This window comes from Canis lupus, chromosome 4, assembly GCF_048164855.1.
Source record: "Canis lupus baileyi chromosome 4, mCanLup2.hap1, whole genome shotgun sequence".
NCBI lineage: Eukaryota > Metazoa > Chordata > Mammalia > Carnivora > Canidae > Canis > Canis lupus.
The window spans coordinates 15,606,008-15,633,468 of NC_132841.1; the positions used below are offsets into that span (position 1 = coordinate 15,606,008).

The 27,461-nt window shown below is 38.9% G+C and overlaps 1 long non-coding RNA gene across 2 annotated transcripts in view; it reads right to left on the minus strand.

The window, feature by feature from the left end:
* The window catches only part of LOC140631908 (uncharacterized), a 79,901-nt gene that overhangs the window by 7,790 nt on the left and 44,650 nt on the right, over positions 1–27,461 (minus strand). Inside the window, exon 5 of one of the 2 annotated variants that reach the window (XR_012029453.1) lies at positions 25,732–27,101. The exons of the other annotated variant lie outside the window; for it this stretch is intronic. This is a non-coding gene — a long non-coding RNA (uncharacterized lncRNA). Of the gene's footprint in view, positions 1–25,731; positions 27,102–27,461 lie in introns of those variants that run through there. 2 annotated transcript variants of the gene reach the window in all.

A 27,461-nucleotide genomic window follows, 5' to 3' on the forward strand; every position in this document is an offset into this window, starting at 1 on the left:
TGGGCTCCCTGCTCAGTGGGGGACCTGTTTCTTCCTCTCCCTCTGCCTACCACCACTTGTGCTCTTTCACTTTCTCTCAAATAAATAAATAAAATATTTAAAAATAATAATAATACACTCTAGCTCCATCCATTTCAATGGCCTTTCTATATCCTGTTTGTCTCTAACTACTATAATTCATGGGGACGTTGGTTCTCAGGCAGAATGCATGAAATGTAATTTGACATTCAAACTATCATTCCTAGGGGCAGCCCGGTGGCTCAGCGGCTTGATCCTGGAGACCCGGGATCGAGTCCCAGGTCAGGCTCCCTGCATGGAGCCTGCTTGTCCCTCTGCCTGTGTCTCTGCCTCTCTCTTTCTTTCTCTCATGAATAAACAAATAAAATCATTAAAAAAGAAAAAGACAAACTATCATTCCTTATTCTTTTTTTTTATTCTTTTTAACCCTGTCGTGAGAATTCGTGGGGGTTTTGCCCAAAGTACATTTCCCTTCATCTTGGCTAGAGCATCCCATTTCTTTGAGAACTACTCCTTTATTGAATGCCATTCTGGTGGGACTATAAGTCTAGTCCTCTCCTACCCAAGAAATGGGTGTGCAACTGGATCTTCACGGACACTCCCTTCCAAGATTTTTAATCTTTATTATCAAGGAAAGAATGCTATCTGTAAAAGAAAGGTAAGTTGGTTTCTGTCATCCAGGTCTCCAAAAAAGCCCTGGCTTCTGTCTTTTTCATTTTGTTTTCCAGCCCACCCTTTAATATCAGTATCAGAATCTGCATAATGGCTCATCCCATTTCATCTCTAAGTCCTCTGGCACACTTCCTGGGCTAAGGAGGCTGGAAGTTGAAACTATACTTCCCAGAAGCCCTTGCACCTCGAGTTCATACATGACTTGGGTCCAACAAACAGATGTACCTGCAAGAGATTTGGAAGACAGTTGTGAGTACTGCGAAGTGATGGCTTTACACAGGAGTTAAAGTAATCTGGGACAACATAGGTGGAAGTTCCACTGTGTACAACCAAAGAATCCTACTGCTACATCTCAGCATCTAGTGATTCACTACATGTTTGCTGGACACCTACTACATGCCAAATATTGTATTAGGTCCTGAAGAAATAAAGATGACAAAAACTGTCATAGGCTTTACAAAATCCTATTACAAACACTTTGGAAAATTATTTGCCAGTATTCACTAAACTCCTAAAGCCAAACAAATGCCTATGCTATGACCCAATACATCCACTTCTGTCTATGTCCCTAAGAGAAATGAGAGCATCCATCCTGAGAAATGTGCAAAAATGTCTGTGGCAGCTTTTTCATAATAGCAAAAAATTAGAAAGAGCCAAAATATCCATTAACAGTAGAATAGGTAAAAAAAAAAAAAAAAAAAAAAAACAGTAGAATAGGTAAATAAATTGCAGTATGTTTGGAATATTATATAATAGAATACAACAATTGCAAGAATAAATTATCACCACATTCAACCACATGGATGTATAATGGTATAATGTTGAGAGACAGAAGTCAGACATGAAAGAATACACTCAATACGATTCCATTTGTATGGAGTTTAAGAACAAGCCAAAAAAATCTATTGTGATGGAAGTCATAAGAGTGAGGGTGGGCTGTTGACTAAGACGGAGCCCAAAGGTGCAAACTGGAATGCTAGAAATGCTCTGTATCTTGACCTGGGTGGAAATGTAAGAAATCATCAGGCTGTGCACTAAATATTAGTGCATTTCATGTATATAGCAATTTAAAAAGGAAAAAATAATTTTAAGAAGCTTACAGCCTAGCTGGACAATCAAGTGGCATTTAGAAAACTCTAACTGAGGTGATGAGTGCTCTGAGAAGCAGGTGGGTAGATCTCATGTAGCCACAGAGAAGAAAGCAGTGACTTCCCCCAAGAACAGGTGTGCTGACAGCAAGGAAGGTTACTTAGGTCTACACTGTGAAGGACCTTGAATGCCAAGATCATAAAAATATTTTTAACAAAATCATCATCCATCTTCCTTTTGAAACAGAGAGCTAGGGATCCCTGGGTGGTGCAGCGGTTTGGCGCCTGCCTTTGGCCCAGGGCGCGATTCTGGAGACCCGGGATCAAATCCCACATCAGGCTCCCGGTGCATGGAGCCTGCTTCTCCCTCTGCCTGTGTCTCTGCCTCTCTCTCTCTCTCTCTCTCTCTCTCTGTGACTATCATAAATAAATTTAAAAAAAAAAAAAAGAAAAAAAGAAACAGAGAGCTGAATTTTTTAAAAGGAAGAAAAATTAACCTGGAAAATGCTATCATATAACTATAAATAAAATTAATGTGCTTCTTGATGAGGGGCAAGTAGTTTTTAGGCTTTTTTCCTGTTTGTCTTATATTTTAAATGCCCTCCTAAATTCAGGGCATTTTCTGCTTTACTTCAGTAAGAGTGTATACAGTAAGAAACACTAGCAACTGTTTTAAGTCTGGTTTTTTTTAAAGATGTATTTATTTATTTGAGAGAGCGAGAGAGAGACAGAGTAGGGGAGAGGGGAAGAGGGAGAGAGAGAATCCCAAACAGACTCCACTCTAAGCTTGGAGCCTGACCTGGGGCTCAATGGGGGCTCAATCTCATGATCCTGAGACCATGACCCCAGCCAAAACCAAGAGTCATGCGCTCAACCAACTGAGCCACCCAGGCACCCCTGTTTAAGTCTGTTTTAAACAAGATGGGATATAAGCAAATAAGCAGATTTTAGTGGTGCTGTCTTTCCATTCACAAAAATACCTACAGCCTTTTGATTGTGTGTTGTTTATTCAAGTTGCCTCACATCCTGGGCGTAATGGAAGGGATGCTTACCTGATTCTGCAGAAGGGAAGGGTTATTGCAAAACCCCATATGGTAGTTAACAATACCATATTGTATACTTAAAATTTGCTAAGAGAGTACATCTTAAATGTTCTCACCACACACACACACATACACACACACACAAAGGTAACTATGTGAGATGATGGATGTATTAACTAATCTTATTGTGATAAGCATTTCATAATATATATGTATATCGCTCATCACATTGTACACCTCAAATTTGCATAGTATTATTTGTCAATTATATCTCAATAAAGTTGGGGGGGGGAAACCAGTACAGAAGGCTTCTCTACAACATAAACAAACACACATGTATATGGTGTTTACAAAAGAAGGTGGAGCAGAGAAGGGAAAGAAAACATAGTTTTGCAATAAGATCTTTAAAAATGTATTAAAATTGTAAACAGCCTATGTTTATACTACAACTATAGGTTTCTTAATTCCCATCTTGGGCATTTTTTTTCTACTACGGACTTGTGACATTCAGATCAAATGCCATTTCAACAAATATAAGTATAATAAACAGCAAATTTTAGTTATGCTTCGCAGAGACAAAAGTAAGACATACAGCCAAAGAAAATAATTTAAACAGCCCTTCAGAGCTTATTCAGTCATTCAACTCTTCATTCAGTGAATATCCATTATGTAATGATCATGCCAAATACTGCACTGGGAACTGAGAAAACAATGAGTGGAATACAGTACTTTCTCTTGAGGGTCTTACAGTCTGGTGTGAGAGAGAGAGACATGAAAGATTACAGCGCTGAGTAAATAGAATCTTAGAGGCAAGCAGGGGACATAGAAGTACAGAGGGAACCAAGGCCGCCTATGCCAGGTCATCATCAAAGGAGGGGATGTTTGAGTTTACTCTCTAAAGATGAAGAGGAGGAGCACCTGGGTGGCTTGGTCAGTTACCCATCTGACTCTTGGTTTCTGCTCAGGTCATGATCTCAGGATCATGAGATCAAGCCCCACATAGGGCTCCATGCTCAACGTAGAGTCTGCTTGAGATTCTCTCTCTCCCTCTCCCTCTGCCCTTCCTTCCACTTGCTTGCTCTTTCTCTAAAATAAATAAATAAATAAATAAATAAATAAATAAATAAATAAATAAATAAACCTTTAAAATATATACATAAAGATGGAGAGGAGTTTGAGGTAGGAGAGCAGATCTAGAGAAAGAGTGACAAGAGATAAAGCTGGAGAACTAGGTTGGAACCAAGTCCTGAAGGGCTTCATATGGCTAGCTGAGGACGATGGAGTCAATCCTGAGGCACTAAGGAGCCAATGAAGAGTATTCAAATAGAGGGTTAGATCAGATTGGCATTCCCCTCAGGATCAGGCTTGCTCTAGCACAGACGATGGGTGGTGTGGGATGAGACTGGAGGCAAGGAAACCAGGTAAGAGGTTTCACTGAGTGTCCAAATAAGAATCATGAGGACAACAGCAAAAGGAATGGAGAAGTGGGGACAGTTCTCAGAATGATTTGGAATTTATAAAAGTCAAGACATTGTGCCAGATGACTATTTTGTAGAGTGGGAGGTCTCCAAAATGTCTTAGAAAATTTCAACTTGACTGACTGAATGGATAGTGTTATTTTTCATGTAAATGTAATGTAAATGCAAATTTAGGAGAAGCAATTTTTGGGAAGAGAAGGTAAGTTTGGCTTTATGACCAAATGTTGAATGTGAATTGGCTGTGGATACTCAGAGCTCAAATAGGTAGCTGGAAATATAGAAAAGGAGTCAGACTGGCCGAATTATTTTGGTTCCCATTCTTGCAAGGAAAGCAAGAGCCCCTGAAAGTACAATTCCAGCATCTTTTAGAATAAGTTCTTGATAAACTAATGTTCCCTTCTTCTTGGGACTTTGTTATCAAACTATGTAATTTGTTTTAAGGGTGGAGATATTCAGTGCTTCCCAGAGCTGTCAGCTCAAGGCCAAGTCTTCATAATTCCATACAAAATTATTCATATTTTTTCTAAAGGAAAGGCGATGAGAAATGAGATAATATATTAAAGGAAATCAAATAAATTTACAATAAAAGATCATTAGGAAATGAAATCTTGTCAGCCTAGATAAATGGGCTCGATTATTACATTTAAGTCAAACTAAATTACTGTCCATGTATCTATTAAAGCATTTATAAGTGTCGAAAATCGAGATGTTAGGATCCCAATTGTAGGTGTAAAATCAAAGTGATTTTGATAAGTTTAAATAATCTTTTATTGTGAAGGAAAAGGAATTCTTAAATTGGAAAATAATATAAATATCACAGGAAGGTTTATAGAATTCCTTTTCTTAAATGTTACCAATAATTTAGGAGGTTAAAAAAAAGACACATTATTTACACAATTAAGCATGACAACCATATGACTTTAGTTCCAAATAAGTAATTATGATTTCTTAAGTTGGCAAAATCTTATATTTCCTTCTTAAAGAACTAAGGGGAAGCTGCTGAGATAAATTCGATTTGTATGGATAAAAGCAGTTTGTTCATTCTCTTTCTTTCTCTAGCAGAAAACTTAAATCATTATTGCTCTGATTTAAATGAAATCTTTTAACTGGGCTCTAACCAGACCCCTTAATTGAATAATTAAGCTGATATTGTTTACTCTCTTCTTTGTAAGGGAAAGAAGCAAAAGATAAGAAAAATGTGTGTGTGTGTGTGTGTGTGTGTGTGTGCGCGCCCATGTGCTTTTCTTGATCAAATTGAATCCATTAGTGAGACTTTCCAAGGATGGCTCTCAGACACCAGAGGAAGTTTTAATTCCAGCAGCAGGATGATATGTGCACTGGTACCTGCTTATCAAACCTGGAAAAGTGGAAAAAGCACCCATATCACTTGAACTTCTCACATTTTCAGTTTTCCTAATGTGCAAAAGCAATGATTGGACTAGATAATCTTCAAAGGAGTAATTGCCAAAGCCTGAGAAGTGCTTTGTAAACACAGATTCCTAGACCCTCTACCAAATCTATAAATGAGAATCTTTTGGGAGGAAGGGAGTTTGCCCAGTTGTTTTTTGTTTGGTTAGTGAGGTACTTCGGGTGATTTCAATGAATAAACTGCCATGTTGGGGAAAGACAGCACTATGCTACCAGCTTTAAAGGCTATGATATTATGAATCAGACATTTTAAGAGTCTTAAAAGCAACAATTCAACAAAACAATACCTATCACTAAATATTCAATGAAATAAAAATGTGGGCATTATTGTTGACTCCCCAGCACCACAGCAATCATGATCATCTTGTTCCTCACACCCATGACCCAGTCCTGGCCAGTGTGACATGGGGGCTTCCAAGAAAGGTTTCCTTGCTAGAGTTTTTTTTTTTTTTTTTAATTTATTTATGATAGTCACAGAGAGAGAGGCAGAGACACAGGCAGAGGGAGAAGCAGGCTCCATGCACCGGGAGCCTGATGTGGGATTAGATCCCGGGTCTCCAGGATCGCGCCCTGGGCCAAAGGCAGGCGCCAAACCGCTGCGCCACCCAGGGATCCCTCCTTGCTAGAGTTTTCAAACCTTCTGTTCATCTTATTGCCTATGAAAGCCATTAAGAGTACCAGCTGCTCTTAATTCAGGCCAGGAACCTAGAGGTAGGCTCTTACCATGCAGGCTTGGACATCTACCAGCATTAATATGAGATACTATGTTACTTTGGGTGGTTTTATCAACATGTATCAGGAAATTCCAGCTCAATTTGCTAAAGAAAATTGTTATTTTCTATAACAAGAAGTCTAGGTTTGTTGTATGTCTCCAGCTAAACTGACCTGGAGCCCAACGATATCATCAAGCACCCAGGTTATTTTCCATTTTCTACAGCTCCATCACTGGTGTACTGTCTATGTTCTTAACTCTAGATGTGAAAATTGGATGCTAGATGTGGATTGCATTCATGCTATTGGATAACTGAAGGCTTAGTGATAAGGGACACATCAATACAAAATAATATTTAAAAATCATGTCACTAAAGACCTAAATGTGAGACCTGACACCATAAAAATCCTTGAAGAGAACACAGCAAGTAAGTCCTTTGATATTAGCCATAGCAATTTCTTTCTAGATACATCTCCTGAAGGAAGGGAAACAAAAGCAAAAAACAGACTATTGGGACTATATCAAAATAAAAAGCTTTAGTTCAACAAAACTAAAGGGCAACCCACAGAATGGGAGAAGATATTTGCAAATGACATATCTGATAAAGGATTAGTATCCAAAATCTAGAAAGAACATATAAAACCCAACACCCAAAAGGTTAATAATCCAATTTAAAAATGGGTAGAAGACATGAATATACATTTTTCCAAAGAAGACATACAGATGGCCAACTGGCACACAAAAAGATGCTCAACATCACTGATCATCAGGGAACTACAAATCAAAACTACAATGAACTATCACCTCACACCTGTCAGAATGGCTAAAATCAACAACAGAAGAAACAATGGGTGTTGGCAAGGATGTGGAGAAAGGGGAACCCTCTTGCACTGTTGGTAGGAATGCAAATTGATGCAGACACTCTGGAAAACAGCATGGAGGTTCCTCAAAAGTTACAAAGAGAACTATCCTATGATCCAGCAACCGCATTAATAGGTTTTTACTACTAAAAGAATTTTAGAATACAAATATACTAATTAAAAGAGATACATCCGCCCTGAAGTTTATAGCAGCATTATGTACAATAGCCAAATTATGGAAATAGCCAAGTATCCAATCAACTGATGAATGGATAAAGATGACTGGTATGTATACCAAATGGAATATTATTCAGCCATGAAAAAGAATGAACTTTTGCCATTTGCAAGGACATGGATGAAGCTAGAGAGTGTTATGCTAAGGGAAATAAGTCAGTCAGAGAAAGGCAAATACCATATGATTTTACTCTTCTGTGGAATATAAGAAACCAAACAAACTAGCAAAGGGAAAAAAAGGGAGAGTGATACAAACCAAGAAACAGACTCTTGACTATGGAGAACAAACTGATGGTTACCAAAGGGGAGGTGGGTAGGGGGAGGGGTGAAACAGGTGATGGGGATTAAGGAGCACACTTGTAATGAGCACTGGGCATTGTATGTAAGTGTTGAATCACTATATTATATACCTGGAACTAATATTACACTGCATGTCAACTAACTAGAACTTAAAACTTAAAAAAAAGTAAAATAAAAACCAACATGTCAGTAGTAAGGACACAAAAAGACTATAAGAGAATGGGGTAACAAGATGGCAGCCTGAAAGTAAAAGAAGAAAATAAGAGAGCAACTAGAAAAACTACACTAATAATTGTTTAAGCCAAGTTTGCAAACAACTGATTGGTTTAGGCTAGTGGCACCAGAAATGAAAATGGAACAAAGATTTTAGTAATATTCCAGAATGGTTCCCTGAAACATGGAATTTGACTGGAGGTAGATGACAAATATAAAGAGGAGTCAAGGGAGACAGAACATGAAAGACTCCTAACTCTGCGAAACGAACTAGGGGTAGTGGAGTGGGGAGGTGGGCAGGGGGTGGGGGTGACTGGGTGACAGGCACTGAGGTAGGCACTTGACGGGATGAGCGCTGGGTGTTATTCTATATGTTGGCAAATTGAACACCAATAAAAAATAAATTTATATAAAAAAAAGAAAGAGCAGTCAAAGGTGCATGAAACAGTACTGACATTATGAAGAGATATTTAAATATTGAAGAAGCAAAATTTACTCATTGAATATTTGCTTGCTTTAAAAAAACACACACACTAACCATTATGGTAATTTTCATTTAGAAGCTCTTTTAAAGGACAAATGGGTACATTACTCCCTATTCAAACAAAATTTTGATCATTAGTGTAGGAAAATCCCGTATTTGTATTAAGGAATTTTTATTTAACAAATAATTTGACTATCAAAGTGGAATTCATTACAATGCAAGCTGTGTTGGGTTTGTGAACAGGATAGGGAAGATCCATTATTATAAGAATGCTCATTTTCTTCAAATTATGTTATGTAATCAATGTAGTTCTGACCAAAATTCCCGAAGAGCATTTAAACTAATCATATTATTCTAGGTGTGCCTGTGTAATCAGTCAGTTAAACATCTGACTCTTGACTTTGGCTCAGGTCATGATATCAGAAGTTGTTAAGACAATCTCTTGTCTTAACAACTGAAGAAAAGTGATGAGAAGGTGTCATAATGACACTAAGGGAAGAGAGAATTTGTATTAATCATGTAAGGTGGAACAAGTTACATGGCAGGTAGTGGACATGGAAATTGGAATGCGAATTAGGGATTTTATTTGGGAGGGATTAATTTGAGATGGCTGTTAAACATCCAAGTAGACATCCTGAGCAGTAGTTGGATATAAAAATCCAGAACTTAGGGTAGACATCCATCCCAAGGTATTAATATGGCAGTTGTCACTCTATAAGTAGCATTTAAAGTCATAGGATTGTTTGACTTCACCCCGGAAATACATGTGGAGGCATAAGTATTGACAGGTCAGAGACATGAGGGAGATTCAACAAAGGAATGGAAAGTGAACCAAAAGAGACTTGTATCCTAAAAACCAAGCAAAGAAAATGTTTCAAGAGATTCTGTGCCAAATGAGAGCTATAGGTCAAGTAAGATAGAATTAACTAGTGAATTTAGCAACATGTTGGCTGCTGGCAACAATGAAGAAGTATTCATTGTGTGGTAGGAGCAAAAGACCAGTGGGAGAGGTTTAAGAGAAAAATGCGAGAAGAGGAAAAAAGACCTCTGAGGTATTTCTCTCTAAAGTAGATCATGGAAAAAAAATAATAATAAAGTAGATCATAGAAAGAGGGCAGTATCTGCAAACAGATGCAGAATCAGAAGGATTCAGTTGGCCACACTGAGATTCTCTGCCATCCTTTGACCAGAGCTGGGCAGGAAACAGACCTACCAAGATAGCAAGCACTGAAGGAAAAATTGAGATCTTACTAAAATAAAGGGAAATCACTTCAAGACAAACCCAAACATCTCTATTCCACAGATAATTATAGATTAAGAAAATCAAGAGTTTTAAAGATTGGATTACTTGCACTGGTGTCAGGCTGGAAAGGAGCAAAGCCAGATCTAAATACTTAGTCTTCTGACCCCTAGTCCTGGGTTCATTCCTCTACATCTTGACCTTCGCTGGTAGAATCATAAAAACTCTACCGTGCATTCTCTGGGGACTTGCTGCTGTTGCATAGTAGCTGTAAGGACACCATATCAGCATCATGTTGGCATCATTTTGCATAGCATAGGTGCTAAGAATATTAGCATGCAATAGAAATAAATACCAAAAAATAAATAAATAAATACCATTATTTAAACATAGTTACTTCCTAAATAATAGTAACAGACACCAGTGGTTGCCTACTGATGATCATTTCCAACCTACATTTTTCTTAGGCAGAGCCCACTTCCTAAGATAAATTTCAAAACACATCATTCTCAGGCACTGAAGAGGGCACTTGACAGGATGAGCACTGGGTGTTATGCTGGCAAATTGAACTCCAATAAAAAAAATAATTAAAAAATAGAAAAAGAATATTAACCATGGGGAAAAAAAAAAAAAAAAAAGAATGTGAAACTTAGCCAAAGGAGAAAATGTGAAAATCTGAAGAAGTGCTTCTCAACGCTGGCTCCCTATTTGAATCACCCAGAAAGGAAAAAAAAAAAAAAAATCACGTCATTCTTTCCCAGCCTTCATTGTGGCTAGGGCATGAAAACATGACTTAATGTTAGCCAATGTGCTTTGGTCAAAAATTTTCTGGGCATCTCTGAACGGTTGTCTTCTCTAATAGGACACAAGAAAGGAAAAATTCTTCCTCTTTCTTCCTGGGAGTGCTGCCATGTGAGGATGTGATGGCTGGATCTACAGCAATCATCTTGCAAACATGAAGGGTAAAGATAAGGAAAAATCAAAACTAGCCATTGCACACTGAAAAGATGAAAGGAGCCTGGAACCTTGATAATGTTCAGAACCACTGAATTAACCCTGGAACTATTCTGCCCTTGAACTTCCTGGTATGCAAGATAACAAATGAATTTTTTGTTGTTGTTGTTGTTTCAATGAGTTTTAGGATACTGACATCATCCTAACTGGTACAGTGACTTTCCAGGACTCTGTGCACCTGAAAAAAACTGAGCAATTTTCTAAGACTGCTATGTCTTGTAATGCCTTGCCAAATGCATATTTACACATAACTCAAATACATATGACAAAATAAACAAGCACACATCTCCCTCAAATAAATTGTTAAGTACTGGGTAAAATTAAGGGACATTGGAATTACTTCTTCATGGAAGAAATCTTTCGGGTCTAAGAGATCTCCTGTAAGAGAAGTTATTGATATGTGAATGAACTGACTCTACTGCTGTTTCTAGAACATTATAAGAAGCCTCCCAATCACCCATTTTGCAACTATAACCCAGATGAGGCCTCCCTATTTTTGTACCAAGTCCTTTTTTTAAAAAGATGTTATTTATTTATTCATGAGAGACTCAAAGAGAGAGGCAGAGATACAAGCAGAGGGAGAAGCAGGATCCCTGTGTAGCCCGATGCAGAACTCAATCTCAGGAACCCAGGATCACGACCTGAGCCAAAGGCAGACATTCAACTACTGAGCCACCCAGGTGCCCCTGTCCCAAATGCTTCATCTTTAATGAACTAAGTTTTTCCTTAAATATTAAAATTTTTTAAATGCCTCAATGGTTTTTGAAACTGAGTGATGGGTAACCAAGTTCTCAATGCTATTTCTGAGTGTTTTTCAAAATGTCTATGAGGAAAGAAATTTTAAGTGCCCCAATCCTCCCAACCCATACAATGGGAAGATTAGTGCACTCTCCATGATTCACCTCTCATGGTCAACTCTCACTTGATTTCCTGCTCCCACATGGTCTCATTAGAGAGTCTTGTTTCCTGTATTTAACATCATCCCAAACATTACACAAGATCTTTTTTGATTGAACTTCCAAAGCCACCTCCTAACCCAAGGTCACTATCTATAGCCTACTTATAAAAGAGAATTGGCACTAAACACTTCAGCAGTTAATGATAGGCATCCTTGTGTTTAAATTCCCTTGACCATCCCTGTCATCAATCATCCTTTCTCCTTAGGCTAGGATCTCCCAATAGGCTTGTGGGAGCCTCACCAAACCACTTCATGGCTCCCTACAGAGTTCCCCTTCCAAGCCCCTTCTGCCTCTTTCCTGAGAAACTCAAGAATTTCTCTCCCCTATCGAGTACAACACATCAGCACACTGTGTGTTCCCCCTTCTCCTTGCAGAACTGCTATAATCACCTTTTCAAATCAAAGATGTCCATCAGGTTATTTTTTAAAATAAGTAAAAATCTATCTTTCCTGAGATGAACTAAGACATTGCCCTTATAAGATAAAGAAAAGAAGAAGCAGGTGCAGTTAGTTTTTATAACTAGCAATATTTTTTCTTCCCACTGTGTCAGAATACAAATACTTTATAGTTGATGCAACAGGTTGTTAACACAGGACAATTTCTGCCTTAATTTTGGGTAAGGCCTAATGGCCCATAAGTGCCAAATCTCATGATATTCCAAATTGAATGCTGGACCATTTAGGAAGGATTTGCCAAAGGGATAGCAAAAAATAGTTTGCAGACCCCTAACCCATGCCACTGTCTAAGAATATAAAAAGATTGAAGTTATACAGGAAGACAGAGAATTTATTTGGAGATTTATTGGTGTTCTGTGTATTCCCTGCCTCCCCCAAAGAAGGAAAGGATGGAAGAGCTTTGTGCTTTGGTTCAGCCAAGTAAGAAGGGGAGTTGCAAGAGAACCACTCAAAAGACCAAAGTGTCTCCTGGAGATAAGGAAGCAAATGGGTGGTGTGATTGCACTGGAAGAGAACTGTACCTACACCAAAGGCAGAGCAAAAATGCATAAGTACATGGCTGGATTGAATCCTACCTAAGAGGACTACCTCAAGGAATGAAGTGGCCCAATGAGGGGGTGGACCATGGGAAGTCTAGGAATTCTGAGTGACTAGCTAGAAAAGTGAACTTTCTCATGCCATGGGAAGTGTAGACAGGGTTCCAAGCATACATATCTTGCAAGGAACCCCGTGAGAGCATGAAATAAGGGAGAAGAAAGACTACTTTGGGAGTATTTCATACCCAGCAGGCAACATCACTAAATTATGTGTGTGCCAAGTCATGAGAAATGTTTCATCTTTCAGCTCCTAAATCAATCCACAAGGAGCCAGAAACAATCAAGTGAGGGGGGATAGCATAAGGAGAACCCGTAGTGATGAATGGAAGAATAGAAGATACTCTACCTCCCAGCCACAGGCTTGCTAACTTGAGGGAACCTCAGGTCGCAAGGAAGGGAGAAGACTTAACTTTAAATGAGGCTCTAGATGTCCATTGTGACACAGGCTGCACAAGTGAATGACAGAAATGAGTCAAGAATTTATTTCCTGAAACTAATGATAAACGTTATGGGCTCTTCTTAAGACTTCATCCAAGACTGGAAGAAAAGAGTAGTCCACAGTGTTTGACACAGTTGTGCATGGTAATCTATGCATATGTAAGGCTGGGAAGGAGCTTGTAGGATATGACAAACACACAAAGTAAAGCAAAGCTCATCAAATTAGGAAGAATGATAAGGATCATTGAATTTGGCCTTAAGGAAAAGTATTATTTTGCAAAGATTCTTGGGTTTGCTTTGTTCTTTGGTTGTTGATGTTGGGTTTTGTTATAGTTGTTATTCTGTTTTATTCACTGCTGTAGGTCCATTGCTTAGAACACTGCCTGGCATGCAGTAGGTGCTTATTAGTGTTTATTAAGTGTATTGTGGCTTTGATCTCATATTTAATAGCCCTTAAAGCAGATTTTATAGTGTAGTTTTTATTTTTAAATGCATACAATGTAGCTAGTAAATAGGATGATTGGACATTTATAAATAAAATTTCATCTAATGGGGAAACTGTTGTTTTTTTTAACTAGTCAAAATGGATAGACTTAGCCATTATAAAAGCATCTAATATGTATCTCACTTATATACTTATATGGCTGGTGGAAAACTTGGAAATGAGTAAGGACAATCAAGATAACCAAACACATCCTTAAGACAGACAACTAAAATCATCTTCTAATGAATGGTCTTCCAGTAATTATCCTTCTGACATAATTAGTGTTGTCCTGATTACAGCAAATTTAAAAAAAAAACTGGATATTAATAATGTAGCAGGGTTTTTAAATGGAGAAAAATCGTGTATCTAGAAAACACAAATGATCTCAACTTTAAATTCTACTCATGTAATTTGGACCACCTTTTCCTATTAGGACAATTAGAAAAGCTAAGCAAAATAATGAAGAAAGAGTGTTTGAAAGCATTTAAAAGCTAACAAGTGAGTAAAACTATATGCTTTTGTTTAAAAAATGTAAACTGAGGGTCACCCAGCCGACTCAGTTTGTTGAACATCCAACTCTTGAATTTGGCTCAGGACATGATCTTGGGGTCATGAGATTGAGCCCCACATGAGCTCTGCCTTGGGCTTGGAGCCTGCTTAAGATTCTCTCTCTCCATCTCCCTCAGCCACCCTCTCTCATTTGCACATGGCCATGCACACTCTCTTTTTTTTCTCTCTTAAAATAAATAAATGAATAAATAGATTAAATCCCTAGAAGTGAAATAACTGGATCAAAGGTCATGAAAACTATAAACCTGGTATATATTATAAAATTTCTGTCCAGAAGAGTAATACAAATTTAAACTGCTGGCAGCATTTTCTGAGATTGCTTATTTTATTGTAGCTTTATTTTCTGAATTTTTAAGTAAATTTTACCTCCAGTGTGGGGCTCAAACTCACAAACTCTGGAGTCACATACTCTACCAACTGAGCCGGCCAGGCACCCCTTTATTGTAGCTTTGCCAACATGATGTGCTAACTTTGTTTCATCAGTCTCAATTAATTGCAAAATAATAATGATCATTAATTAGACAAAATACCTATCCAGGAATATACTAGCAAACAAAAACAGACCTACCTTCTGATCTCTTGGAGTGTGTAATTTGGTATAGGAGATAGATATTGAAAAAATAATTATGCAAATTGAAATATAATTACAGGGGAACCTGAGTGGCTTGAGTTGAGCATCTGCCTTCAGCTCAGGTCGAGATCCCGGGGTCCTGGGATTGAGCCCCACATCAGGCTCCTCACAGGGAGCCTGCTTCTCCCTCTGCCTTTGTCTCTGCCTCTATCTCTCTCTGTCTCTCATGAATAAATAAATAAAATCTTAAAAAAAAGAAATACGATTACAGATAAATGCACTATAGGAAATGAATAGAATACTGTAAGAATGGTTTGAGATAAGGTCAAGATATAACCGAGGGGTTAGCATGGAGGTGACATGATTGGATTTGAATTTTGAAAAATTCCTTCTTGCTGTGATATGGAGAATAAATTATTGAACAATAGGAACGGGCCAGGGAACACCAGGTAATTGGTTATTACAAAAAAATGATAGTTCCATCTAGAGTATTACAGTAGAAGTTGAGAAGTTGAGGAATAGATCATTGATATTTTAATCTGAGTTTAGTTATTACTAAGATTGAATACTATTCCATGTGTTGATTGGCATTTTATGTTTTGTGTCTGTGTAAGAGCAAGAGCAAGTGAGAGCAAAAAAAAAAAAAAGAGAGAGAGAGAGAGAACTAGAAATTGCTGGAGAGAGATTAATCTATTCTTGGTTTTTTTGCTCATGTTCAATTGAGGTTTCGAGCGTTTTCCTGATTTATTTGTGAGTCTTTTATTGGTGACTGTATTTCCATCATAATATTCTAAACAATCAAAGAAAAGCTAGTGGTTTAAACTGCAAGCCCCCAGGGGCGCCTGGGTGGCTCAGTCAGTTAAGCGTCTGCCTTCAGTTTAGGTCATAATTTCAGGATCTTGGGATTGAGTCCTGCACCCGGCTTCCTGCTTAGAGGAGAGTCTCGTTCTCCCTCTGCCCTCCCCTCTGCCTTCTTCTCATAATCTCTCTCAATCTCTCTCTCTCTGTCTCTATAATAAATAATATCCTTTTAAAAATAATAATAACCTGCAAGCCCCCATTTCTCCTGTGTGTGCCTGCAGATTGGCTGGGGAAACCCTGCTTGAGACTTACCTGGGTACAGTCTGCTGCAAATCTCTCATTCTGGGACCCAATATTGTCTCAGGACATGCTTATTTCCAAGACAGATGGGAGAAGCACGAGAGGCCAAGACAAAGTATGCAAGCATATTTAGATCATCAGATCTGCTAACTTTCCATTGGCCAAATCAAGTCAGGTGGCCAATCCTAATATCAGTAGGGCCAGGATATTTACCCTCCTATTTTCCTTGGAAGCTTTGCCAAGTCTCATGGCAAAGTGGATAGTGCACACTCCTCTCAGAGAGAGGGTGTAAAGACCTAGGAACAATTACCTGATCTACCAAAGGACATTTGTCATTTGTTCTTTATACAAATGATTGCCAACTTAGGATGGTTCGACTTACAGTTTTTGAATGAGAAGGTAGAGGGAACAGGTGCTTAATGTTTTAAACCGTTAACTTGTGAGTGTACATAAATGTGTATTTAAATGTATAAATGTACACAAATGTACTGCATAGATAAACATCCTTTGATAACATTTTATAAAATAATTAATAGTAGTTTTCATTAATAAATATTCTGCGTCCCCATTCAACACTTGTAAACTTCACTGTAAATAATAATAATATTTTCAATAGTAGTGTTACTGTATGGCTTAGGCACCAAGCCTGGATTTCCTTTTAAAATTTTTCCTCTGCCAATTATTAAAATCTTTCAAATAATAACCTTAGGTACAGAAGAAACTTTATTTAATGTTTGTATTACTTTGTCTTAAAGTTATCACTCTATTATTTTAGATGCCTTTCTTAACTATTGTCTCAACCTCAAATTTTCCATTAAATCAAACTTTATGAATAATTCATAGTGGCTAAATCAATGGGATTAGTGCTTCTTGCTTTCAGAATCTATAAATCTTATCATGGGGGAAGATGCAGCTTCTGAAAGCCAATTCCGTAAGAGTTACAATCCAACTTGCAGCCAGCAGGTTTTCAGGCTCCTTGATCCAGTAGCTTTAATATATGTAGGTCATGTCATCAAACAGGATGTCACCTCTCTCAATGCATCGGCTGCCTTCTTTCTCCACGTCCCAGTGTTTGCCTTGTCATCTCCTAACCTATAACTTTATTTTCAACAGCCACAGCCCCAGAGTCTCAGATGCTTTGTAGAAACAGCCTCATTATCTGTAGTGTTGTAACAGCAGTTAGAAACTGAATGACATTCAATTAAAATGATATTAGCAGCTCAGGAGTGATTTTGTTTAATTTACTCCTACTCAGATGTAAAAACATTAGCGACTTTTTTAATTGGACCTCATAATGTCTAACTCCTACTCAAATGCAATGAAATTAAAGACTTTGGTGCCTAAATACCGCTTAATTTACTCCTACCCATCTATAATGACATTAAAGATGCTTTAGGGTAGATATTGTTTCCAATCAATTTTATTCAAAAGAAATCTGAGCTCACAGGTACTATTATTAAGCATATAATAAAATCACACAAGAAATATATCTTTACAATTGGGGATAGGGTGGTTTCTAGTAATATTAAAAAGTAATCATTTTCATTCTAATGCAAAGATATTAAAAAGTAATATCTTAAATACAAGAATTTGTAAAGTTTTCAACTGTTTAAATAAATATGTGATTCACAGCCTGTTAAAGAAATGTATGTTGTTACATATAAATTTGAAGTGAATTTTATCCAGTTATGGCATGTGATTGGCTCATGCCTGATTAGAAATTTTATCTTAAAATATGGCTTAGAGAAAAGCATCTTTTTCATCTAATGTTAATAATTCTTAAAACCCTTTCTTACCGTAAGTTTATAGGATATACTTTTTGAACCTTTGTTTTCCTGAAAAGACTATTTTAAGCACAGCTGGATTTTGAGTCCATATGTGCTTGGACAGAGTAGGTATTCAATAGATAATTGTGGAGAAGGGAAATAAAAACTATTATCAATAATAAGAGTTAAAGTTTATAAAGTTTCTACAATGTGTCAGAAATTATTCTGAGCATTTTAAGTATATTAAATTATTTAGTCCTCTGAATTAAGTAATAGTAAATAATTTTGTCAGTTTACAGATAAAAACAATAAACTGACAGATGTTGCTGTAAAAATTCCTTGGGGTTGCTTTTAGTTTGGGAAGTCTTTTAAGCACTTACAAATTCTTACCCTATAATGTGAAATTTTCCTCCACAAAATAAATTAAGAGAATTTGATGAGAAAATTAGAAAGCAACAAGCACACAAACACATATATACCTGCATAAATGGATATTTCAGTTTTCTTTACTAATATAGTACTAATATTTTAATAAATATCTTTAGTAAATATAGCTTTCTTCACTTTGATATTTAGGAATAATTTCTCAAGTTGTTTTCCTTGAGGGATACCTGGGTGGCTCAGTGGTTGAGCATCTGCCTTTGGCTCAGGTCGTGACCCTGGGGTCCTGGGATCGAGTGAGTCCCTCATCAGGCTCTCCGCAGGGAGCCTGCTTCTCCCTCTGCCTGTGTCTCTGACTCTCTGTGTGTCTCTCACGGATAAATAAATAAAATCTTAAAAAAAAAAAAAAAGATATTTTCCTTGAAAAAAATTGATGATATTCTGAAACACTTAATACTAATAATATTGGTATGTCTTAATATGTCCAACAGCTTCTATAATACTAATAATATTGGTATGTCCTTAATATGTCCAACAGCTTCTAGTTGGGCTCACAGATGCGCTCAGTGTTGGAGGAATAGACATTTTAGTCTCCCCAGTCATCCTGCTTTGGTTGAAATGCCTGCTCCTCCTGAGCAGGTAGGCGGGGCCTAAGATTAAGAAATATTCTAATAATAGATGTCAGGGCAGTTGTGTAACTGCCTAGGCTTGAATCTTTGCTCTGCCACTTGTTGGGTGTTTGGTTGCAGGCACAATATTTAATTCTGTTAAGCTTCAGTTTTCTCATCTGTCAATAGAAATAATAAACCTCATTGTTTTTTCCCCAAAATACTACTCATCTCTTACTTCCTATTTAGATGAATGTCACTCAAAGTGCTTATGATTGTTTAGCTTAGGACTCCAGACACTTAGGAGTCATCCTAGATTGATTGATCTCATTCTCTCTCTCTCTCTTTCTTCCCACATCCGATGAATCACCAAATCTGCCTATTTTATGTCCTAAATATTACTCATTCAGAGCATCTTAATTGCAATGAGACACAACAAAATATATGTGATAATAGAATATTTGGTGAGCATTCATTCACCCAACACTTACAGAACCCAAACTTTTTGCCTGAACGTGTTAGGATACCAGAGATGCAGAGGTGATCATTCCTGGGCAATGGGAAAGAGAAACAGAAAATCCCTGGTCCCAATATAGTAGGATAAGTGCCTTACCAACACTGACACTATGGCCATGTCTTATGGAAGAACAGAGCACCCAGCTGCAGTAATTGCACCAAATATGAAGTTATGGGAACCACAAACATTTAAAATTGAAGGGATAGTTTTGAGAGAATCAGTGTAATCTGGAGCCTAGATAATAAATACTGATTTCAACACACACACACCCTTTTTTTTTCTTAATGCCTGAATTCAGGGCTTCTGTCTATTAATGAAATTTTCTACACTTCCAGAGAGTTACCATTCTCTCACATGGCTTCCCTCCCTCAGTCTGCAGCGGCACGAGTTCTAGTTACTCCTCAAACTGCCACCTGCCAAGAGAATCACAGTCAAATCCTATCCAACTGTTCAAACTGTGTGGAAGTCTAGCCACCGATTTCAGACAATCTGAAAAATAGACCAAAACAATGTTTTCACATAGATGAAAATGTGTGCAGTAAAGACACAATGAAAAGATATTCTTACACCCCCGCAAAAAAAAAAAAAAAAAAAAGATAATCAGGAAAAATCAAGAATTCATTTTGGATCTTTTAAGAGTAATGATTTCTTTTTTTAAAAAAAGAGTAATGATTTATTATTTTTATTTTTAAAGATTTTATGCATTTATTCATGAAAGACCCACAGAAAGAGAGGCAGAGACACAGGCAGAGGGAGAAGCAGGCTCCATGCAGGGAGCCAGACGTGGGACTCGATCCCGGGTCTCCAGAATCAGGCCCTGGGCCAAAGGCAGCACTAAACCGCTGAGCCACCCGGGCTGCCCTGATTTATTTTTTTTAAAGAGGCCATGATTAATGGTGTCGACCATGAAAATACTGACTGAGCTTCACATATTGCTTCCAGTGATAGATCTGTATAATTCTGGAAGGCCAAGTTCTTACACGTTGGTTTGATTTTCGTTTCTCCTATTTTTCACAGCCGTGGTTCAAGTCCAATACAACCACTACTGCTACTGCAGAGAATGATTCCTTGTGCCTAAAGAGACATCATCATCAACATATTGGTAGAAGTAATAGTAGTAGTAGTAGTAGAAGCAGTAGTAGTAGTAGTAGTAGTAGTAGCCGTAGTAACAACAGCAGCAGTGACACTGGCAAGCCACCATAGCATCAGGAACAGTGTTGCTCTAGCCTTTAGCTCATTCATTGTCGTGGCACCATCGCAATATTCCCTGGAAAAGCTCAGCGACCGTGGTTTCTCACAAGAGGATCCCACCCAGGGGATCTCATAAGCTCCTGGCTCTGAGGGTCACCTGCAGTCTCCCGCCTGTCATGGACTTGAATGTTTACAGCCCCCCAGAATTCATATGTGGAAGCCCCACCCCGCAGTGTGATGGGACCTGGAGGGGAGGCCTTTGAGAGGTAACTAGGCTTGCGTGAACTCATGAGGGAGTGGCCCCCACCATGGGACTGGTGTCCTTGTTTACAAGCAGGTCCTTGTCTCTATCTGTCCCCACCGTGTGAGAACACAGTGAGAAAGCCATCTGCCAGGCGGAGAGAGAGGGTCCACACTGGAAACCAAATCTGCCAGCACCCTGGTCTTGGACTTCTGGCTTCCGCAGCATGAGAAATAAATGCATTTCAGCAATTCAGTCTACGTATTTGCTCTAACATCCTGAACTGAGACATCCTTCCCACTCCAGCTGCCTGTGGCTGTGGAGGCTCCCGAAAGTCACAAAAGCCCGAGTGAGAGCGTCCATCTCTGCTATGGGTCGGGGGGTGGGGGGCTGATGTCCCTGAAGCCAGGATCACATCCTGTTCTGTGAATCCTACAGCAGGTCTCCCCCTGGACCACGGGGATCATATTCAGACAATCACAGTTATTTCTGAATCACAGTCCCTCTCCCTAGGAATCAGGCACAAGACCATACCGGTCAGGCATAAGGACACTCTGTCTTGCCTCTGCTTTGCTCAGATAGTTCAATTTATCTTTTTCTTTTTTTAAGATTTTATTTATTTATTCATGAGAGACACACAGAGAGAGGCAGAGGGAGAAGCAGGCTCCCTGTGAAGAGCCTGACACTGGCCTCGATCCCAGGACCACAGGGTCATGACCTGAGCCAAAGACAGATGCTCAACCTCTAAACCATCCAGGTGCCCCCAGTTTATCTTCTCACTGCTGTGTTCCCAGAACTGTCCGCGTACCTGACGTGAAGACCTTCAATACAGTGTATGTGTAATGAATGAACACACAAGCATTCATTTAGGAAGGGCCTTCATTTGTCTACTGGGAGATTCCTTGTTCCCTCATGGAAATAGTCTCCTAACAAGGAATTATTTGTGGGGTAGCAGAACATGTATTATGATCCCCATTTCACAGATGGAAAAACTGAGAGGCAAGAAGGTTTGGTGAGTTGCCTGGAAGCCCCACTGCCCCATTACGTTTACTGAGTGCCTCACATAGTTTTGCTTTGGGGGGTTTTTTGGGGTTTTTTTCCATCTTATCTGAGCAAAACATCTTGCCTTAAACAGCTTTTTAGCTCATAATTTATTCAGGGAAACAGGGGGAGGGGTATATTTACAGACTGGAAGAGGATTAACAAATAAGTTCGTGGTGGAAAAAAAAGGCCAGTTTTTGAAAGTCTGTGACCACACTCCTCCCAAAAATGCCCAAGGGCTCTAAAGCCATTTACTTCTTAGAATAAGAAGAGAGTGTGAGCCCTGTAAAATTTCCCACACTGCCTGACCCAGCAAACTTTTGCAAAGAGAAAGGAGCTCTCTATTAGCTTCCAATCTGATTTCTGTGCTTCTGCTCTGAATGTTCAATTGTCAGGCAGGATTCTAGGGTGTATAAATATATAACTATACTGCATAGCCAAAACCAAATAGGTCAGGTTTTGGGGGGAAATTTGGTTTTATCATGATTCACAATTTCTAGTCAAACAGTTTAGATCTTGGATTTCCAACATTTTGTGGAAATATAAATTTTCCATTCCCAAATCTGTTTTCACTTAAAATGCTTAAAAATGAGATGATGCATTTCATTTTACAGTTTTGCAAATTCACTTTCCTGCCTCATACAAACAACTGCATCTTAAGATTGGCCTCAATAAATATTTCAATGGGTCTATTTTTCTATGAATAATGAAAAACACAAGACTCGTATACACACCAGTCATTCAAGAATTCTGTGATAAGCTGGAAGCAACCTCGCTGGTGACGAGTTCTGCTTCCCTTCTATTTATTACCAGAGTTTCATGCTTCACTATATTGTCCTATGTTGTGTCAGGTTTAAGGAGAATGCTTTGGCCAGAGAATTCAAAAAACTTCTAGATCTTCTAGATCATGTTATCATCAGGAGTTATCACTTGCATGTAAAAGCCATGAACATGAGAGACTGGTGGACAGGGATGTTAAGGTCGGTTAGGCAATGGCTTTTAGTCAACCGGAAGTCAGCTTTCCTGACTCCTTGGTCCAGACTAGGGGGACTAAATTTAGTTACTATTCTGGCCCAGCAAATATATAATGTAGATCTATATGATAAATGGAATATATATCATCGATCTCCAGTAACTGAAAGACTATGAAAAGTCTTATTTTCATAGTTGTCCCATTTGAAGTGGTCTAGGTCAGTGGCCTTTGGCCTGCTGCTGTGAGTCTGCTATGTCCTCCCACGCCCCCACTTCCTTCCTTTTCATCTCCTTCCTTCTTGAAAGTCGAGACTTCCATCTTTGAAGACCAGCACAGGCAATGTCGTACAGGGAACCTCCGACTTCCAGTGCCAGAGGCCAGGAGAAGCAACCAGATAGCAAAGACTGTGTCTACACGGCATACATGGCAGTCCCAGGCCAGTCAGCAAAGCTATGGTGCACACCAGCACTTGGGGGCTTGGGAGTCTCGCAGATAAAGCCACCAGCAAACAGTGTGTTTTCTCTCTCTCTCTCTCCTTCTCTCCCTCTCCTTTTCCATTTGTCATCTTGAAGAGATAAGGCATAAAGTAGAAGACAAAAAAAAAAGAAACAGCAGCAACCATGTAGGCAGGACTAGATTTCCTTATATTTTTATCCATAAAAAAAGTAAGAGTTTGTGTGGTAAAAGTTCATGCTCATGAAAGACTTTCTAGATGTACCCCCTGGCCTCCCCCCACCCCCACAAACCAGATGTGTTCTCTCTTTTCTCCAAAGTCTTCTGGTGGTCTGTTTATGCTTTTATAACAGTTATTATACTCTCTTCGTGACACAGCCATCTCCGTTGCACTGTAGACACAAAGTTCCCCCCAGGAAAGGCACTGGAGATTTTGGGCTTTTATGATCCCACATCACAAAGCCCAAGACCATACCCAAAAATGAAAAATTGAGTTTATTAGTTTGCTTACAAAATATGCCACCTGAGCAGCAACCTATGACTTACCAAAAGGGTCTATAGTAAATGTTGAGAAGAAATGTCTATAAAAATCTAGAGATTTTAAAGCATACTAGTGGTGAGATACATTGATTATTTTAAGATGATTATTTTAAGTTTTTTTTTTTTAATCAAGGGGCTTTGTAAATCTGAGAGTATCAGTTTTCTTAAATAAACAATTACTTTATTGAAATGCAGATTCTTGTTCAGAAAGAGTCGGAGTCTGAGACTCTGCCTTCCTCACAAACTCCCAGGTGAAGCATGTACTGGTCCAGGGACCACACTTTGAGAGGCAAGGCCCTAAGGCACTAAACACTTACTCTGGTGCCCTTTGCACTGATTAATGGTGTTTGGGGACTAGCTGGAGGGCCAGGCAGCTCCCAGTGAAGGTCACTTCCTAGTTCACTACATCAGAATTAGGGCCCCATGATGTCTCCAGTGATACTGTCATCACGAAGCTGTCAATCCAGGCAGACGAATGACATGGGGAAAACAGAATCCAGAGATAAATCTGAAGTTTAGAAATTAAAAACAAACAACAAAAAAACAAAACAAAACACCCAACCTGTATATTGAAACACACAGATAACAGAGAAGCCAAAAGACCAAGGATTTGCAATTAAAAGGCCAATAGAAGTAAACAGATGATGGGGCACCTGGGATGGCTGAGTCAGTTAAGCATCTGGGTCTTGATTTCAACTCAGGTGATGATCTTAGGGTCTTGAGATCAAGCCCTACGTCAGGCTCCCTGAATAATGTGGAGTCTAATTGATATTCTTTCTCCCCTCCTCCCTCTGTTTTCCCCCCCTCCCTCCTCACCCCTCAAAAAAAAAGAATAGATGCAAGTAGGTAAAATGAGGCACTTTGGAAGCTAATCCTATGTTGTTTATAACTCCATGGGTTCATTAATTTTACATACAGTTTGGCTTATTTCTCTTGCTAACAGGCAAGCATTTAAAAGGACTCAGTTGGGTTGGGCAATAACATGGAAGTAATCTGGGCAGTACAAAATATTTGTATAGGTTCAATGAAATCATTGAGGCCCTGTGTTTTGGGGATTGAAACTTTTTTATATTTTGTGCATAAGCTGTACACTCAGCAGGGCCTGGGAAAACCACCCTATAGTCAAACCCATTTATATTCTGCCGCAAAGCATATGAACAACCAATTATACTAAGTGGGAAAAATTAAGAATCTAAACAGTTTCATATCCATTCAGGGCAGGTTTTGTTGCTAAATGAGTTACAAAAAAATCCTGTGGCTTGAAGATTTCAGAATTACAGTTTAAGGGAACATGCACATCTTTTCCAACCCTTCAGCCTCCCATTAGGGGTGTTCAGCCTATCTCCCTTCTTAAAATAAACTTATTAAAAAAAAAAAAAGATTTATCCATTTACTTGAGAGAGAGCTTGAGCAGAGGGAGGGGCAGAGGGAGAAGGAGAGAGAAAATCCTCAAGCAGACTCCCCACTGAGCACAGAGTTGTGCAACTCAGAGTTGAATCCCAGGACCCTGAGATCTAAGATCTAAGGACCTGAGCCTAATATCAAGAGCCACCCACCAAACTAACTGAGTCACCTAGACACCCCCTAAAATAAACTTCTTAATCTCTTCTCAGTTATACTAAGATGTAAATGACTAATAGCCAGCTCATATATGCTTGCATTTGAACAGGGATAACCACATTTTTTTTTTTTATTTATGATAGTCACAGAGAGAAAGAGAGAGAGAGAGAGAGGCAGAGACACAGGCAGAGGGAGAAGCAGGCTCCATGCACCGGGAGCCCGATGTGGGACTCGATCCTGGGTCTCCAGGATCGCGCCCTGGGCCAAAGGCAGGCGCCAAACTGCTGCGCCACCCAGGGATCCCGATAACCACATTTTGAGGTGGGATTCCAGTCATCAATTTCATTTCAGAATTTGGCATCTAGGAGATTCTAATTAAGTGGAAAAGGATTAAGGAGTTCAATACAACAGAATAAATTTTACCTAACCAAAAGTTTTTCCCTGTCTTTGACTTAATTAATTTTAAGCTAAGCTTTTTAAATTCACTGTACTGTGTATTTGGAGTATTTGGATAGGGCTTCACAGGTTTAAAGTGTTTTTTAGGGCAGCCCCAGTGGTGCAGTGGGGTAGCACCGCCTGCAGCCCAGGGTGTGATCCTGGAGACCTGGGATCAAGTCCCACGTCAGGCTCCCTGAATGGAGCCTGCTTCTCTCTCTGCCTCTGTGTGTGTGTGTGTGTGTGTGTGTGTGTGTGTGTGTGTGTCGCTCATGAATAAATAAATAAAATCTTGTAAAATAAAAAATAAAGCGATTTTTATAAACATCATCTCATTCCATGTTTATTAATCTCTATTCTTTTTTTAGTTAAGGAAACCGATATTGGAAGGAGTGACTTATCCAAGGTCACAGAGTTGAGAAACAGCTAGGAGTCAGACTCAGAACTTTGACCAAATTAGACTATTTCTATAAAACACTGGTTAGAAATAAGGTGGCAGTGTTTGTTTCCTCCCGGTTGGTGAAATGCAAATGTGAACTTAGATGATGATGATTCACTGTGGAAACAGTAAAAGACATGAGAGAAACTATATGTGTCCTTTATTAGAATGATCTCATTTTCTCTGATAATAGCTAGCTGACCAACTTTGAGCAAATGTTCAGCCTGATAAAAATATATTCCTTGAGGTGTTGTTACCATCTCCGTGATTTCTAATGGGCTCAGGGTTCTGAACTCTGAATCCCCAGACCAAATTTGCGTGGGTCATATTTCACCATCTGACACAGGAAGTTTGAAGTGTCGTAGAAGTGGCAAGAAATCAATTCCACAAACATTTATTGCACACACCACCTAGCTAACAATAGGCGCTCAATAAATGTTAAATGAATGAATATATCCCCTGTAATTACAAGATCCCTTCCTGTCATTTTGACTGAGTCAGTAACTCCCCTCCCTCTACTGCCTCAGTAGATACAACATTCCCTAAAACAAATGTCTAAATCAAAGCGTAGGAGGAAGGCTAATTTGCTTCAAAGAAATGAATCGGGGAGTTGGCTTAAAAAATAATGTCACTATCTCTGTGGGAAAAGCTTCCAGAGAAATATAGAGTGTGTACACAAGCAAAATGGAAGCTAAAGCAGATTGTCTATTTATTTTCTCCAGGAAATTTCTTATCGCTCATATTTTCCTTTTTTCTGAGAGAGGGGCTCCCCTGACTGCACCAGTGGTGCCCTCTCCTCCCTATGCCTGGTGTGGCATACCGTAGTAAAATTTTGCCGGGCTGCATACCTCACTCTGGGCAACGATACTCCTTTTTATGTCTCACTCAACAAAAGGTGTTCATGAATCAGCTCGAAATCTCAGTTCATATTTAGATGACGCATTTTCCTCAACTGAACAACAGTCCACAGTTACAAATGCCAAACAGGAAGGGCACATCTGTGAAAAACAAGCCTCTTAAGCTGGAAGAATGAATAATGATGATGTGTGGGTTGCACTTTCTATACAGCAAACTCTGGGAAGACCTTTCTCTGAACAGCTATCTGATCACAATTGAAGAGGCTTTGTCCTACTCACCTCCCACACTCTGGATCAGCAGCTCCACAGGGCCTAAGCAGATTGATAGGAAAGATTCCTTGGTTCATCAGAAACCCAGGTATCGATTCAGAATCTCCAAACCTTAGGGTAGAGATTCTTTTTCTGATAGTTCTTGGTACCAAGTAAATCCTAGAAGTGTTTCCTTCAGGGATATGAAAGTTGTTTCCACTTCAAGTTTCAAATCCCCAATAGAAGCTTCCA